The sequence below is a fragment of the Cibotium barometz genome, chromosome 65 (genome assembly GCF_041138505.1).
Source record: "Cibotium barometz isolate CiBa-2024 chromosome 65, ASM4113850v1, whole genome shotgun sequence".
NCBI lineage: Eukaryota > Viridiplantae > Streptophyta > Polypodiopsida > Cyatheales > Cibotiaceae > Cibotium > Cibotium barometz.
In genome coordinates, this window is record NC_141110.1 from 1,231,115 (window position 1) to 1,248,919 (window position 17,805).

The window sequence follows — 17,805 nt, forward strand, 5'->3', positions numbered from 1 at the left end:
GTTAAGGAAGTGATGTTCTTGTATAATAAAGTACTCTAGCTAACATTCGCCTGGCCGTAACACTTGGCAGTGTTGACATATGGCTCTATGGTAGGGCGAGGGCTCGATTGCTATTGCGGCTCTGGCCTATGACATAGCCTACGGCCAACACTTTGCAAGCTCGGTGGGTCCGATTCCCAATCTGATGACTCGAACCCAAAAATTTCCAGATTTTCGGAATGTTAGATGCTCAGCATTTTGTCAATGGCAATTACCTAGAGAGGGGCACCATGTTAGATGCTCCTTAGCATCTGGGTGAATTTTGATCACAACCTATAGAGGCTTTACTAATGATTCCTAGTTCGGTAACCTTAGTGCCCAAACTTCCAAACCCAGCGACGACAGACACGTCATGGCCCTTGATGCAAAAGAACGGATCGGGAAGGCAGAAGATGAATAATGCCTTCCACGAGGTGAATTCCAAGGATTGATTTTCAGAAGCAAGCGTTCAGAAGAAAAATTCTGGGGTATGATTGGCTTCTTCCAAGAAAGCTTGCCTTGAGTTCCTTGATGTGAGAGAGGATCTAGTCCTTGTATTTATTGTTTCTCTATTGTTTCTCTCTGTGGGACATTATCATGGTGACTAACTGATCATGCAGCTGTTCATAGTTCTTCAAAACGCTCTCACTCTCAATCTCTCTCAAGACACAAAGAAGAGCTCTCTATAGCACAAAAGGGGATTGTGTCTTTTCATTATGAGAAAATGCCTTATATACATTTGGCCCTTATTCACACTTGGGCGTCCAAAACTTACTTAACTAGGCCTTGGGTTGCCAATATCTCATAATGTATAACTTTTATAATGCCATTTCATGACACTTATTAATGTCCTCAATTGGAGGAGCATGCTTGTTAATCTAAAATGGTATTAACAACAAGAAACCAAAGCTCCTCGTCCCCCACGTCAGCAACACATTTGCCAACCACAAGCATACAAGGTATAGGACAAACATAGGCCTAAGCGTTCCCCAGAGAGTTCCAACCCTCAATAGAACTCTCAATTGTACCTAAAACCAACTCTCTGGTGGATCCCCAAACCTCTTCTCTATGACCCACCAGCCAGCACCATGCCTGACTCATCTGACTCCTCCACGGAGGTTCTCCACAGGTGGCCACTTTGAGCAGTATGCTAAGCACCCGACCTAGCTCTCTCATCTAGGAGAAGCTCTCATGAAGCAAATCAATGAGCACATGGTGCATTCCCTAATGAAGAACCCTCACAAAGTAGAGCACAAGCTCCTTTATTACATTGGGCCGTGTTACAGGGCTATAACAGTCTTAGACCCCGTTGTGGTGCAAAAGCTGGAGGAGCAACTTGGCTTGGGCATATTGCAAACCTTAGAGCCATGGGGGCCCTACCTCTACAATGCCCTATACTTCACAGAACCTACAACGCCAATCAGTATACTGGCGAGGTCTTGGATAACAAGGGTGTTGCGCCTGATAATGTAATAGTGGTGGAAGGATTAGTGGTAGAGGTGCAGTAGAACCCACAACATACGATGTGAGCACCCACCTCGTAGCACATGTGTGAAGGTACTGACTGTAGAGCCATTGCCAAGATCAAGAAGGCACTGTTTAAAAAGGGTGACCAACTACTGTAGAGATGATGATGCTGAGAGTAGAGAAATGCTGAGAGTAGTATATGCAGAGAATAGTGTGTGCCGACTTACTGTTGGTGTGATGTGTAATGAAGTATAGCTTTGTAAACTCTCATTATTAGTTAACGCTTATTTCATGAAGCTTGTAGCATGTTGAATCTAGTATGTTGATCTGTACTAGGTAGTGTTAGTTTTTGTAATTCTTCTAAAATGTAATCAAGAACACACTTTCCATTGCTTCTCTCTTCTGTGTCACATGTTATTCTAGGATGTCTGAGTGTGTTGTGTTCTGCTTAATGGTACATGTTATGTAAGAGAGAGACAGTGAGTGTGACATGCAAAGGAGTGATGCAGAATAAGAGTTGGGAAACATCGTGCATGAGCCTGTCCAGCTGAGCAGAGTTTGGAATGACCATGTATAGGTTGGTGTTTTGAATCCAGAATTTCTGATGGGAGTTACATGTCTCCTATGGCATTGCCTGACTAGTCTAATACACCAGACTGTAGTCTTGTCATTCCGCTATTAGGGAAAATAATAAGAAACACCTGGCGATCCTGCTAGGGAACAAAACCTCTATTGGGGACCAAAACCTCTAATGGGTAGCATTCTACACCAGTAAGCAAGGGAGAGTGAAAATCCATTTCAAGTGAAACCACGGTGAAACCGCAACATGAAAGGAATTTTCTAGAAAAGTCAACATGAAGAGATTTAGATTTACAAAAAGGTGGAGCAACCAAACTAAGAAGAAAAACCACAAGGAAACCCTCAGAAACGGTTCAAGGGAGCCATGGCATCATTAGCCAAAAAGTTTTCGGTGTTCTCAAGCGATAAAGGGGAAGATGCAGATCAGTATGTGAGGTGGTTTGAGCAATATTAGAAAGTGTCTAGACCTCGGGATTTAGAAGAACCAGAGCTAAGTGAAATCCACAGAGATGCCTTCATGCATACCTTCAAGGACAAAGCCACGGAGTGGGTGTCAAGATATCAGGACAACCATTTCCAAACCTATGAAGAAGTCATGATTACCTTCCTGGGGAGATTTCGTACAAGATAAAGTCTGCAACTTAACTCTGTGATCAAATGAGAGAGCTCTAACAAGAGGACATGTATGTGGAAGCTTATGTAACAAAAATGTTAAGCTTGAGGTAGAAAGTGGCGGAACAAACCCAACCCTCGATACAAATAGTTGCTAATTGGTTTGTCCAAGGGCTTAAGCCAGACATCCATGAAAAGCAAGCAAACATTGAAGAAGAATTTGAGTAATTGGTGGAGCTGGTCAAAAGGGCAAAAAAAAGAAGTCGAGAAAGGAGACAAAAAAGGAAGCCCAGGAAGAGTATCACCACTATAGAAGATTACTCAAGCAACTCTTCGCAGGACACTCCAATGGCAAAAAAGAAAGACAAAAAGAAGAAATCTGAGAAGGTACCAGTAAGTTCTAGAAAACCGATGCAGTAGATGAAGCAGCTGGTGCAAGAAATGAAAAAGGACAAAGGCGCAGATTTTCAAAAGAATGTGTTCTTTTCCCAATGCAAGTAGGAAGTTCACCTCAAGGAGGAATACACTGTACCTCCAACTTGCTCTATTCGTAACATGTACAACCACCTTACATGGAAGTGTAGATACAACATGAAGAATAGAGCTCCTATGGTGAACAACATAGAGGGAGCGGAAAGAAGATCCCTTGGAATGGGAAGGTATGGGAATAGAGATCGCGAAAAGTTTTCAGAGAGAAGAGGCCAAGGACATTCCCGAGGAACCACCAACTTCAATTGCTACTATTGTCAATAGCGCATGGACATACCAAAGCAGAATATGCCATGAAGAAAAAGCATGATGAAGAAAGACAAGCAGAATTGATGCAGCTCAAGGAGAATCCACCAAGTGCCAACATGATGGCATCAAGAGAGGTTCATGACATCCTAGCGATGACAAGGGCTAAGGCAGAACAGAACTCTGCTTGGTGATCAAAACTCACCCAAAGGCCACAAAAAGGCAGCTATGGAGGACTGGGAATAGCAAGAGAAGGTGAGAATTCAAACTGCTAGGGAAATAGAAAGAAGTCAAGGCAAGCAAAAGGAGGATGAATCAAGAGAAATACCTAAATATTTTTTAGAAGCAAGAATGCGGAGGACTTTTACAAGGAATGCCTGGAAGAAAATCAGAAAAATGTTGTGGTTGCAAACAAATGTGATGCCAATGCTACTAGATAGATAGGTTCAGCTAAATGAAGTATTGGATTTATGTCCAAGGTTCAAAGCTAAAATTCTGATGGTAGGCATTGAAGGACTGAGTAAAGAAATAAATCACACGGTAGAGAAAGAAACCTTGGAATGTGGCAATATGCAAGCAGAAGAACCTCTAGCATCTAGAGATGATGAAGTGGCCAAAGTCACAATTTAACTCAACAATGTTCTCATTAATGATGCACTGCTGGATGAAAGGTCCGAAGTGAATGTTGTCACTGAAGAAACCGCATTAGGATTGGGACTCAAGTGGGAGCCCATTCAGTTCAACATAAGAATGGCTGACAGCAGGGTAGTGGTACCAAGAGGAATCATAAAAAATGTCTCAATGAGGATCAAAAAGGTTGACGTCAAGGTCAACTTAGTAGTTATCAAAGAAAACCACAACGGGTCTTACCATGTATTATTAAGAAGTCCCTCACTGAGACATGAAAAGGCAAAGTAGGACTGGGGCGGGAACAGAATCACCATTACAAGAGGAAAGCAGAAGGTGCATGTGGATCTCACTGATGCAAAGAAACCAGTGAAACCTGCTCAGAGGCTAGTCCATGCCAAGACTTTCAACATGTCCAAAGGCTTTGATGACGATGAAGAGACCAAAATACTCCGTGAACATCCAAATCCTATGCCCTTGTACATGATAAATGGGGGGAAACAATAAGGCATCATGTAGAAACAAAGGGCAGAAACGGGAAAGTGATAGATGATCTAATAAAGAATGCAGAAGCAGATTCCGAGAAAACAATAAACTCAAAACTAAGCAAAGCATTGCAAGGAGAAGGCCTTGGACGAAATTAAGTGGGCCCAAAATCTAGAGCAAGAAAAAGAGATCCACGAAATCTGGTAGTGGGTCCAAAAGCAAAAGGAGAACCAAGAAAACAATGCGACAAAAGGCAACCCGAACAAGTTCTAGGAGGTTAATATAGGGGAAGAAAAAGATGAAAAGCATGTGAAAATCAGTCTCGAGCTGGAAGAAGAACTCAAACAGGAGCTGGTATCCTTACTGAAGGAATACCAAGATGTCTTTGCATGGTCATATGAAGACATGGAAGGCATTGACCCTAAATTTTTCGAGCACAGCATTAACCTAAAAGAGGGAGCCATACCTATCAAATAACAAAGGTACAGAATGAACCTAAACTATGCAAAGCAAGTCAAAGAAGAAATTGATGGACTATTGAGGGTGGGTTTCATTGTACTAGTAGAAAAATCCGCCTGGATATCTCCCATTGTGGTAGTACCCAAAAAGAATATGAAGATCAGAATATGTGTGGATTACCGCAAGCTACATGCAGCAACAAACTCTAATCCCTTTCCACTTCCATTTACAAACTCCTTGCTAGATAAAGTAGTCGAAAAGGAGATGTACTTGTTTTTGGATGGTTTCAATGGGTATAACCAAGTCAAGATGGCCCTAGAAGACAGGGAGAAAATAGCTTTCATCTCACTGAGTGGGGTGTCTTTGTGGCAACTGTTATGATGTTTGGCTTTAAAAATGCACCTGCCACCTTCCAAAGAATGGTGCATGAAATCTTCTATGACTACCTAATAGATTTCATGAAAGCTTCTGTGGATGATTTCAATTTGTTTGGAGATAAATCTAAACACATCTATCATCTAAGGTTATGTTTGTAGAGATGGAGAGATACAAGGCTAAAATTAAATCCAGCCAAATGTACATTTGCAGTAAAGTCTAAAACACTGTTAGGACACATCGTGTCAACCTGAAGATTGGCCGGCCATAGATCTAGCTAAGGCAGAGGCCATATCCAAAATGTCCACTCCCCAAAACATAAAGTAGCTTTGTAAGATCCCTGTCCCCACGGCGCAACAATTTCAGGGGTGCTAGCAACGGAAGTAGCACTTCTTGCGCGGGGCTTCTTGCGCGGGGCAGGGTCCCACACTTGGGGCCTCGCCCACGGATATCCGGACAAGAAACTAATCCATCGGTTTTTCCAAAATCGAACCCGAAAAAACTTCCTTTGCCCGGAAAGCATAGGCGATTCCTCCAGGATAATTTTTCTCTAACGTAGTCAAAAGCCTTAACTAACTAAACTGATCTGACCGAACCCATAAGTTCCTTAGTCAGATCAGGGAAAAGATTGTACTTAGATCATAGAGACCAATGCTTTTTTCCTCATTGAGAGGCCAAGCCGTTGATTCTTTTCCACAGAACAAATTTTGACCGGGATTCACTTTATCTAACGTACCATAACAGAATTGAGTCTCAGCTTAGGGATCCATCAGTGCTGCAGCCTAACCCCATCCAGTCCCATGGGTTAGCCAACCGCCCCACCACTGTAGTGATGGGATCCAATTAGGAATTTGGTTAGGTTTTGTCCCGGGTACCAGGGAAAAGAGTTCCCAGGCCCCCTAGCCGGATGTTCATGCAAACATAAAACTAGTCACACCACTTACACACCCAATATGAAATTGCCTCTTTTCTCAGCATCAGCTATCTTTAAAACAATCCTTTTATGAAACCATTATGTCACCGATCACAATCCTCAAAATCTCTGGTTGAATCCTTATTTCCAATCATTCCTTCATCGGTGTACTTATGGCATCATTGGCAACCAGATTGCTCACCACCTGTTCACACAGGGGCCTTTTCGATAGTTCCTAGCTCATAGGAACCGGCAATATATTCACATAACAAAATGGAATCTCCATGGAAGATCAGCAAGATCAACCAACAGATCCATATAAAAGAGCCATGGACTCATCCATTGAGGACCAGCAAAGTCAATCAACCAGATCCATGCCCGGTTTCAGAAAACAACTCTTACTCCTTGTTCTAATATCTTCCACGACGCACGTGTGGGTATCTTCGGTGACCCAGAGCCCGAGCACCATATGGTCAGCACCCTCTAGGATCCTTCATCACAGGTCACCTAGCACTTCACTCATAGGCCACTTCCTTGGTCCCTCATCCACCGTACCGGAAGCTCACCATCGGCTGACCTTGCTATGCGAGACGTCCTCCGTTGACTCTCCGTCAGCAGTTGTAACTTTATCAGTTAGGTCTCCATGACCTTAATCACAAGACGGTCAAAATGCTTCCCCAGCATTCTTGACATAAAACAGTCATTTACAAACAGGTGGTCACAAATACAGTTTCTATATTGAACTCTCGTCTTTCCACATTATCCCTCATCAATCCACATTACTTATTCCACATTCCATCATCTGTGTACTCATTCTCATCCAATCACATCATTTTCCATCTCATCACATCATATTCATTCACATCACATATCATTTATTCACATCCTAATTCACATGTCATCACATCTCATCCATTCACTCATATTGACGTCACATCATTTCACATACATATTCGTATTCATTATTCCACATACACATCCACATTCGTACATCCACATCCATCTCTACATCCATACATCCATTTTCACATCCACATTCATACATCCACATCCATATCCACATCCATACATCCACATCCACGTCTACATCCATACATCCATTTTCACATCCACATTCATACATCCACATCCACATCCACATCCACATCTACATCCATACATCCATTTTCACATCCACATTCATACATCCACATCCACATCCATTTTCACATCCACATTCATACATCCACATCCACATCCATACATCCACATCCACATCCACATCCATACATCCATACATCCACATCCACACATCCATACATCCACATCCACACATCCATTTCCACATCCACATTCACATTCGTACATCCACATCCACATACATACATCCACATCCACACCTACATCCATACATCCATTTTCACATCCACATTCACATCCATACATCCACATCCACACATTCATTTCCACATCCACATCCATATCCACATCCATACATTCACATCCACACATCCATTTCCACATCCATATTCACATTCGTACATCCACATCCACATCTACATCCATACATCCATTTTCACATCCACATCCATTCTTCGTTCATTTTCATCTATCTGATTCATTTCACATCCTCATATCTATTTATAGAATACAAGAGAATTCTTATTTTTGATATAAGATTTCTTCACGCATCTATTTATGCATAAATTCCATTTTAAAAGGAGAATAACACTTTCGAAATAAAAAACAATCTTTTATGCATCTTCCTATGCATAAATTCATTTTAAATGAGAATGACACTTTTGAATTAAAAATCAATCTTTCATGCATCTTCCTATGCATAAAATCAAAATTGATGAAAGTAACTCTTTTGAACTAAAAATAGATTTCTTTATGCATCATTCTATGCATAAAATCAACATTGATGAAATTAACTCTTTTGAACTAAAAATAGATTTCTTTATGCATCATTCTATGCATAAAATCAAAATTGATAAAAATAACTCTTTTGAACTAAAAATAGATTTCTTTATGCATCATTCTATGCATAAAATCAAAATTGATGAAAATAACTCTTTTAGATTAAAATAAATTCTTTATGCATCTTTCCATGCATAAATCCAATTTAGTAGGAATTACACTTTTAGAATAAAAGAATTTCTCTTATGCATCTAATTTATGCATAAAATCCATTTATGAAAATCTCACTTTTAATATATAAAAAATCTTTTATGCATATTTTTATGCATACAAATCATTTATGACGAAAATCACTCTTTTAATATAAAAGAATATCTTTTATGCATCCATTTATGCATAAAAATCATTTATGATGAAAATCACACTTTTAATATAAAAAATATCTTTTATGCATATGTTTATGCATACAAATCATTTATGATGAAAATCACTCTTTTAATATAAAAGAATATCTTTTATGCATCCATTTATGCATAAAAATCATTTATGATAAAAATCACACTTTTAATATAAAAAATATCTTTTATGCATATGTTTATGCATACAAATCATTTATGATGAAAATCACTCTTTTAATATAAAAGAATATCTTTTATGCATCCATTTATGCATAAAAATCATTTATGTATAATCAAGATAATAATTTCAATATGCTTCCTTCCATGCATAGAATTTAATTCTAAAGAAAGTAATACTTTTTTAATAAAATATTTTTAGTATGCATTTTCTTACACCTAGGATGAAAATTAACACTTTAAGAATACATATACGATGGGAATTACTCTTTTTGAATAAGAAAAAGTAAAACTTATTTTCACAATTTTAGAAAATTTTGCCATAACCTCCTTTGTATGGCTGACCATTTTTTAATTTTTTAATTCTCTAAAATTAATTAGAAGTTCACCAAGAGCATTAAAATCATTCTAATGTAAATATTTTCTACTTTATCCATTAATCATTCATCTAGGATAAAGAATGGTTAGATTTACTAAAGAAGAGAGGGGAATGCCTTTTTTTCAATGAGTCATAACATCATAATCATTTTAGAGAAGACAAAAATCATAAAAAACCATAAAATAAAATAGAAAAGAGAAGAATCTCCGACTTACAAGGAGAATTTGAGAGCTTTTCTTTGACTTGATGGTTTGAGGGATCTACTCGTGTTTGAAACAAGAGTGGCCACCAATCTTTAGAAGAGGGAAGGTTAAAAACTAATGAATTATGAGTAAATTCACAGTTTTTAGCTCTTGGGAGAAGCAGGGTGACAATGCAAAAAACACTATTAAGCTTCAACAAAGGGGAGGCTTCTATTTATAGGAAAAAATGAGCCTCTAACCAAGCAAACTGATTCTAGAATTTTCCAGATTAGTTTGGTCAATTTTTGACCATTTTTGGGTCAATTTAGCTCACTTTTTGGATCTAGTTGAAACAGGACAGAGGAGAGATAAGAAGAGATATTTTTTCATCCAAAAATATTTAAAAATTAAATTACCACTCTCTAGAAGATTTTCTCTCTCTAGGCCAAAACTGGTAGAAACAAGATCTTTTATATTTCTGAAGAGGGATTTGACTCCAGGGGAAGATACTGGACATCCTGAGAGGCTGGGGAGAGGAATCTTACATTCTACCCCACTTAAAAAATGCGAGATGTCCTCATCTCGCAGGTGGAGCTCGCAGGTGGAGTGAGATCTCTTTCATCTTCTTCATCTTCTTCAATCACTTCTAGCGTTACTGCCTTGGAAGTAGACAGCTGATTTGGGAACAACTCTCTTTGACTTCCCCTATTCTGAGGTGGAGGTCTTGCATATTAGTCGACTAAAGCATCTAAATTCTCGTTGTACTCCCGATGAGAGCAACCAACTTCTTGATAGATTCATCCGAGGATTGCGCCAGAGGACCTCCGTTGAAGACCAGCTGACCAACCAACGAGATCCAGTATCAAAATTTGGTTCCCAAAATCTTTCCTTTTAGTCCATCTGAAATCTTCCTCGACGTATGCATGGGTGTCCTAGCAACCACGAGCCTGTGCATCACCTGGTCAGAATCCTCTAGGATCCTCCTTAGGTGTCCTAGCACTTCACTTAGGAACCGCTTCGTCGTCGGTCCTTGCCCATCGTACCGGAAGCGCACGATTTTAATCATACCAAGGCTGGTCAAGACCTCGGTAGGCTTTGCCGTGAGAGCGAGGTCTCTTGACGACTCCCCACCAGCTGTTCCAACGAACCTCCTCTTAGAAAAACATAAGCCAAATACTTCCTGGCGTAATACAATCCTTTGAATAAAAAAAAACAAAGGTTCTAATGCAAGTAAAATTCCAATTTAACATTGGTTCCAAAAACCCTTTTTCCATAATTCTCAGTTTCATAATGAGGATCCTTGATCTCTCAATAGGGTAATCTACCCATCATTTAGTCTGATTGTTCAACTAGATTCTCGGTGAGTTTGGTCAGGAAAAACTAGTTTAGTTCCGGTAGTCTATTCTTTGTGGATTAGAAACCGGAATTGGTCACGAAGTTTTTACTTGACTGAGATCCAGAGATGGACAAGTACGTTTACTGTCCGTCTTTCTCGTAGTCTAACCAAATTCATTCGGTTTAGTTCTACAAGGATTTCCTTCAAATAAACATCTAGTTTTGGGTAAATATCCATTTAGTGATTTAACCAATTAAAATATCCAAAGATATTCCTTCTATCACATAGTTTCTCAATCTTACTTCATTAGGTAGAATTATGGTGGAAATTCATCTTTTGACACTAAAATTTAATTCAAATCCATATTTTCTTAAATATCATAAAATTTCTTCTTTTAACTAAAATATCCATACCTATTTTTTTGAATAAACTTGAAATCCTTCTTTTTCTCATTTCAATGAGTGCAAATCATGGAAATTCCTCTTTTATCGTAAATTAAATCTATTTAAAATTCTTCTTAAAAATTACATAAAAATATCCATTAATTCCATTAAGCTAAAAATTCCACTTTCTCATTTAAACATTTAAATTCCAATATGGTGGAAATTCCTCTTTCATCATTTTAACTTATCTATGTAAAAAGATAAATTTAACTAAATTTTCTCTTAAAATTTAAATAAAAATCTCCATTAATTACTTCACACTAGGAATTACACTTTCTTCATTTAAATATTTGAATTCTAATATGGTGGGAATTCCTCTTTCATCATTTAAACTTATCTATAAAAAAAAGAAGATAAATTTAACTAAATTTTCTCTTAAAATTTAAATAAAATATACATTATTTTAGCATCACAATTTTTGTCTTACTTCATTGGAATACATGGATTTCCATTATTATGGGGATTACTCTTTTAACATAAAAATGGATTACTAGAAATTTCTCTTTTTTCTAATTAACTATTTATGCATAAAAATTACATTTTTCATGATTATAATGAGAATCATTCAATTAATCTAGGATGATTAATCCTAGAATATGGTAGGAAGTCCTCTTTTCATATTATGAATAAAAATGATTTATGTGTTAATTTTTTAGAAATTTTGCCATAGCTCCGCTGCTATTACTGACAATTCTCAAATAATTTGAAAGCATAAAGTTAGTAATATCCCTATGATTAGAATAACCATTAATTGGATCAATATCCAGTTATGGGCTTGATTCTTAATTTTCCCATAAATTAAATAGCATCAAAGCATTAAAAAGCCACTTAATTGACCTCAATTTGACAAGCATAGATATTACTTTTAGATTAGAGAATTGCTTCATGAGAAGCTTCATTTGAATATAGAATAGGTCATAGGAATGACCATTCTCTGGGGGGGAGAGAGACATGCTTAAAAAAATATTATAATTTAAGCATAAATGGAAATTTATGTGTTTTATCATTACAATTCATTAAAGAACTTCAATTGTATTCAAAAGCCATTCAATTAAATGCTTCTCAAGCTTGAGAGGGGTTGAGAAGAGAGAAACATTTGGAGATTAAAGAAAAAAGACCATAAACCACATTTTACCTCCTAGATTGCTTGATTCTTTGATCAAAGTAGAGGCCCCCAACCAATCAATTTGTTTGGTATGTTGATGAAGTCTCCAAGGAAGATTGAAGAGAGAGAGAGAGAGAGAAGCTCCAATCTCTTTAATTTGTAGAGAGTTTTTAGAGAATAATAGAAAATAAGCTTATCTTAGAGTAACATCGGCATAGTTTAGTTCACATATGAGAATACAAAAGAATGAGGGCCACTAAATGAGTCCAACTGAGTTCTAAAATTTTCCAGCTTCAGTTTGACTGAATTTGGACAAGTTTTGGACCAGTTTGGCTCCCTTTTTTATTTGGTTTGATCTAGGAGAGAGGAGAGATAAAAATATCCTATTATTTTTGAGTTTAAAACTCATCCACACATGTGAAATAGGTGTCTCCTTGAAGGGCCCCCTTCTCCTTACCAATGTGTCAAAAATGAATGATTACTCCAAAATATCTCATTTTTTATTAATACTTCATAGTTTTTAACTAATAAATCTAGTATTTAGTCAACTCTTCATCTTGTGTGGGCATTTACTCATTTTTGGGTATTTTATTTTATTCTTTGGATTTATCTTATCCCAACACTTGGATTAATCTTATTGGTCCATAGGAACCTTAATCCAAAATTTTCAAAAAATCTTAACCCTTAGGATAAGGTCTTCTAAATCATTTTTAATTAATTCCAATTGCATCTAGGAAAATCTATTTTGATTTTTTGTTTCAGGGAAACATTTTTTTGATATCTGTAGAATTTATTTATCTAAAAATATCCCAATATTGATTTACCACTCTCTAGAAATTTTTATCTCACTAGGCCAAACAAGAAAAAATAATATTTTCTTGTATTCAGAAACATAGAATGATTACAAGGGATTGAAGTAAAGGCTTAATTGTTATTCAAGAGGAATCTTACAATTCTTCTTTTTCTTCACACAACAAAAGAGGTCTACAAAGAAGATAAAGTGACTAACAGACATAATAGAGTATATAAAAGCTATCCATACTGTGAACATGCTAAGAGGAGTAGGTAGATGTGGACTAGTCATTAGGAAGTGAATGGGGTCTTCTTGGGCCCTTTAATTTGCCCAAGCCTAATCAAGGTGATTAAGGAATAGCCAAATGGGGGGTAGCCATGTGGACTGAAATGTTGGGTTTGTAAGAGAGGTGTAAGAGTGGTCAAAGGGTGCACTTTTTCCCCCAAAAAGGGGGGGAGGCAATTTTACAATTTTTGGACCTCCATAACTTCTACATACAAGCTCCGATTTGAGCGGAGATTATAGATCCGTGATCTACGCATCAAGAGCTTTCCATAGATATGTTACATGATATGGTTTTGTCCGCTAGATTTTAAATTCCATTTTCTCCCCAAAATTCAAATTCGAATAAAGTAGCCGTTTTGAAGCTTCTAATTAGAAAATGTTTCTTCTTAAGAGAAAAGGTTTGACTCCTTAAACTGCCAAATAAAAGGGCCCAAGAAGCCTTCCATTGAGGTCCTAATGGAGTGTAGTCCAGCTGTCGAATCTCTGGCGAAGATATGTCGGTGCTAGCTACCAAACCCGCCAGTGATATAAATGTCGAACAGTCATGCAAGCGCCTCATGAGTGTGAGCTCATGTTGAGCTTAACATCTCAACACTTCGCTTCAAGCTCAATTCCAGCTCATGAACTCCAAGCATATCTCAAAATCTACGGAGCTTCTGAGCTCCCAAGGCCTTCGTGAAGATGTCAGCAACCTGATCTTGTGTGCTGACATAGGCCAAGTCGATTTCGCCTACCAAGACTCTCTCCCCCTGATGAAGTGGTAATGTACCTCAATGTGTTTCGTCCGTGCATGGAAATTTGGGTTCCTGGCTAGCTGTATACTGCTAAGATTATCGCAATATATGACAACCTTTCTCTCCACATGCAACCCCAAATCGCCAAGTAGCTTGCGTAACCAAGCTACCTCACATGCTGCCAACCACTACAGCTCCTCTTGACAAAGCAACTGTGGGCTACTTCTTGCTAATCCATGTCACAAGCAGCACTCCCCAATGAAAATATAAATCCACTGGTAGATCTGTTCTCTGAGATGCTACCTACCCAATCTGCATCTGTGTACCCATATAGCTCTAATGGTACACCTGCTGCATAAAACAATGCATAATCAACAGTGGCCCTCAAGTACCGAAGTGTACGTCACACACTATCAAGATGTGGTTTACGCAGAACCTGAATAAACTGGCTCTCTAAGCCAACAGTGTAGCTCAAATCTAGCCTGCTGGATCGTGACATAGATCAAACTCCCCACAATCTTCTTGTACATAGTGGGATCCTCCAACACATAACCTGCATCCGCACTAAGCGTAAATTACCATTTTGATTTAATGGCACTGAGATTGGCTTACAATCAGCCATCCCATACTTGGACAACATGTCCAATGCATACTATCCTTGTTGTGACAGCCAAATACCCTCAGGTGTGCGAATGACCTCAATTCCCAAAAAATAGCATAGATATCCCAAATCCTTTATCTCAAACTTCCTTTTTGAGAAGACTTTTCACATGCTCAATCTCTTCCAAGTTGTCACCCCCAATAATAAGGTCATCTACATATATGGTGATGATCACAATACCCTTATCACTCTTACGTACATACAAAGAGTGATCTACATCTGCCGCCATATGAAAACCAATAGTGACAAGATACATAGCAATCTTGTCATGCCATGCTCGTGAAGCTTGCTTCAATCCATACAAGGCCTTATGAAGCTTACATATATACTCTGGGTGACCTATATCCTCTAAACCTAGTGGGGTGGCTGATCCATATATACCTCTTCTTGCAAGTCACCATGCAAGAACACATTTTTTATATCCATCTGATATAAAAACCAGCCTTTAGTTGTAGCCACCACAATCATGACTCTCATAGTTGCCATGCTTGTGAAGCTTGCTTCAATCCATACAAGGCCTTATGAAGCTTACATATATACTCTGGGTGACCTGTATCCTCTAAACCTAGTGGGGCTGATCCATATACACCTCTTCTTGCAAGTCACCATCCAACCAGCCTTTAGCTGTAGCCACCACAATCACAACTCTCATAGTTGCCATCTTTGCAACAACTGGGAAAAATGTCTCTTCATAATCAATCCCATGTGTCTGTGCATATCCTTTGGCTACCAATCTAGCCTTGTACCTGCTTATGCTACCATCACTATTATGTTTCACCTTATACACCCACTTACAGCCAATAGCTTTCTTGCCTTCAGGTAATGGCACCAAATCCCAAGTCTCATTTCCATTCAATGCATCCATCTCCTCATCCATAGCTTTCTCCCAACACACATTTCCAATAGCCTCATCAAAACATGTGGGTTCTACAACCTGCACAACTTTTTGCATATACGCATAGTGATGTGCCACATGACCATCATAAGTCAACCTTTGCACGGGATTTTTGACTCTTCCAGATCTTCGTAACTTTGCATTCATGGCTTCCACCAGGTGTCCTCATTTGCTGGAATCCCAAGCTCCTCATCAAGGCTCATCTCTGAGAGCCACTAGAATCTCCATCAACAAGAGAATGCCCTGTAGAAATATCAGGCATACTAAGGGGCTCAACCACTTTCTCTTTGCCTTTATGTGATGTTCCAACTACATTTTTAGGACTGGTATTATGATGCAGCCTGCCACTCCATGGTCCATCAAAACAGAACCACTTTCTTTTAAACTAATCAAGAACTTTAATTAACCATTAATTCCTAATTAATTCACACAATTGAGCACATCATTGGATAGAGCAAGGAAAAACTAATCTTTGTGCATCAACAATTGTGTAAATTAATATAAATTAGAGGATTAATTAGATTCTTAATTATAGTCTCCTCCTTAAGGCAAAATTAAGCAGAGAGTCAAATTTCTCCAATTGATTAAAAAATTAATGTGATTAGGTGTTTTGATGCATCTAGATGCTCTCAAAACACTCAAAAATTCTAATTTCTACTCATATGATCAATTTAGATCCCAATTAACATATTTTCTGAATTTTTAGCCTCTTAAACAAGATTAACCACCCTTAATGACAAAAACCAGTCCATTAAGAGAAATTAGTCAAATTCAAGGATTTTTTGATGGTTTTAAGAAATTTTTTGAAAGATTAAGCTACTCCTAATGCTTGCTAACACTCTAATCCAAACAATTTCAACAAAAAACACAATTAAACTAAAATTAATGATTTTAGTTCTATGTTTAAACTAAAAAGAGCTAACGTTCACTAAGAAATGCATTTTATTGCATTGTTTGATGCAATAAGCCTAATACTAACTATGTGCAGTAAGCCCTAAGCACATGAAAACCACCAAAACAACAACAAAAACAACAATTTAATCTAAAATTAAACAAAAAGCATTCTTTTCAAAAACAAAAAAGAGAGCTATTCTACACCAAATCTCACACAAATCACCATCAAATCCACATCTTTTTCATGGGAAACCATTAATCAAGATAATGGGCAATAGGTTATACGTGGATTAGAGACAAAACAATGGAAAAAGCCAAGGGATGGCTCCCCGGCAACGGCACCAAAAATGTTATGGCTCACCCTAACCCTCCTTGAAACACATCCAAAAAGAGATTACCTGGTGAACCGCAACTGTCGTGAGGATCTTTCCAATAGCCGAGCTCGTAACCCTTGAGGTTTCCAAGCTCTCCAACGCCTTGAGAAGCAATTCCACCACGTCTTCCACACGAGCGTTGTCACACTGCCGCGTTGCACTACGGGTCCTTGTCCCTCCTCTCACCTCACTTCACTCACACACACTCACTAGCATGCATTAGGATCCCCCATTCCCAAAGCTTGTACTTTCCAAATATTTAGACATCCTGGAGTCCACCAGACCTCTTTCATACTGGAAAATGTCCAAGCTAGTGACATCTATATACAAAGGACTGGGGGCTAAATCGTGAATAAGGAGAGGTGGAAGCTGTTTTTGGGATGCGGCACAGGCTAAAACTCCTTCTCTCTCACTCATGCACACAAAGGGGCCGGCAGCTACTATGCATTTCTTGTATGTTGATTGCCTACAAGCTGGTCTTACAGCTAGCCTAACACCAACCAGTTCTTCTCTCTCCTTTTCCTTGTTTTGGGAGCTCGTCGCCTACAGGTTGGCCATGTGTACGACTATCTATTTGTGTTAGTCGCCCTCTAGATGGTTGGTCAATAATGCATTTTCCCTCTTATTAGCCGATATCAGCGTGAGAATCTCTCTCCCTATTGGGCGACATCATGATGTTTTCGTCTCTCTTGTGGTTGTGTACAAGGAAGGTAGAACAACTGCATGTGCTCTCTTGCAGTTTGCTCTTCAAGTGGGTGGTTGCTACTGCATAGAACTCGTCTTCTGTCGATCACCTACATGGTTTATTTATGGACTGATTTGGGATAATTTTTGGACAACCTTTGGTGTTGTTTGAATTTTGGCTTTTTGACAGAGATTTGGGGCTATGGACTATTCTTGAGACAATTTTGGGACTGTTTTGTGGGAATGATTTGTCTTGATTCTGTGAAGAGAACTCTGTGAAAGTCTCGTGTATGCT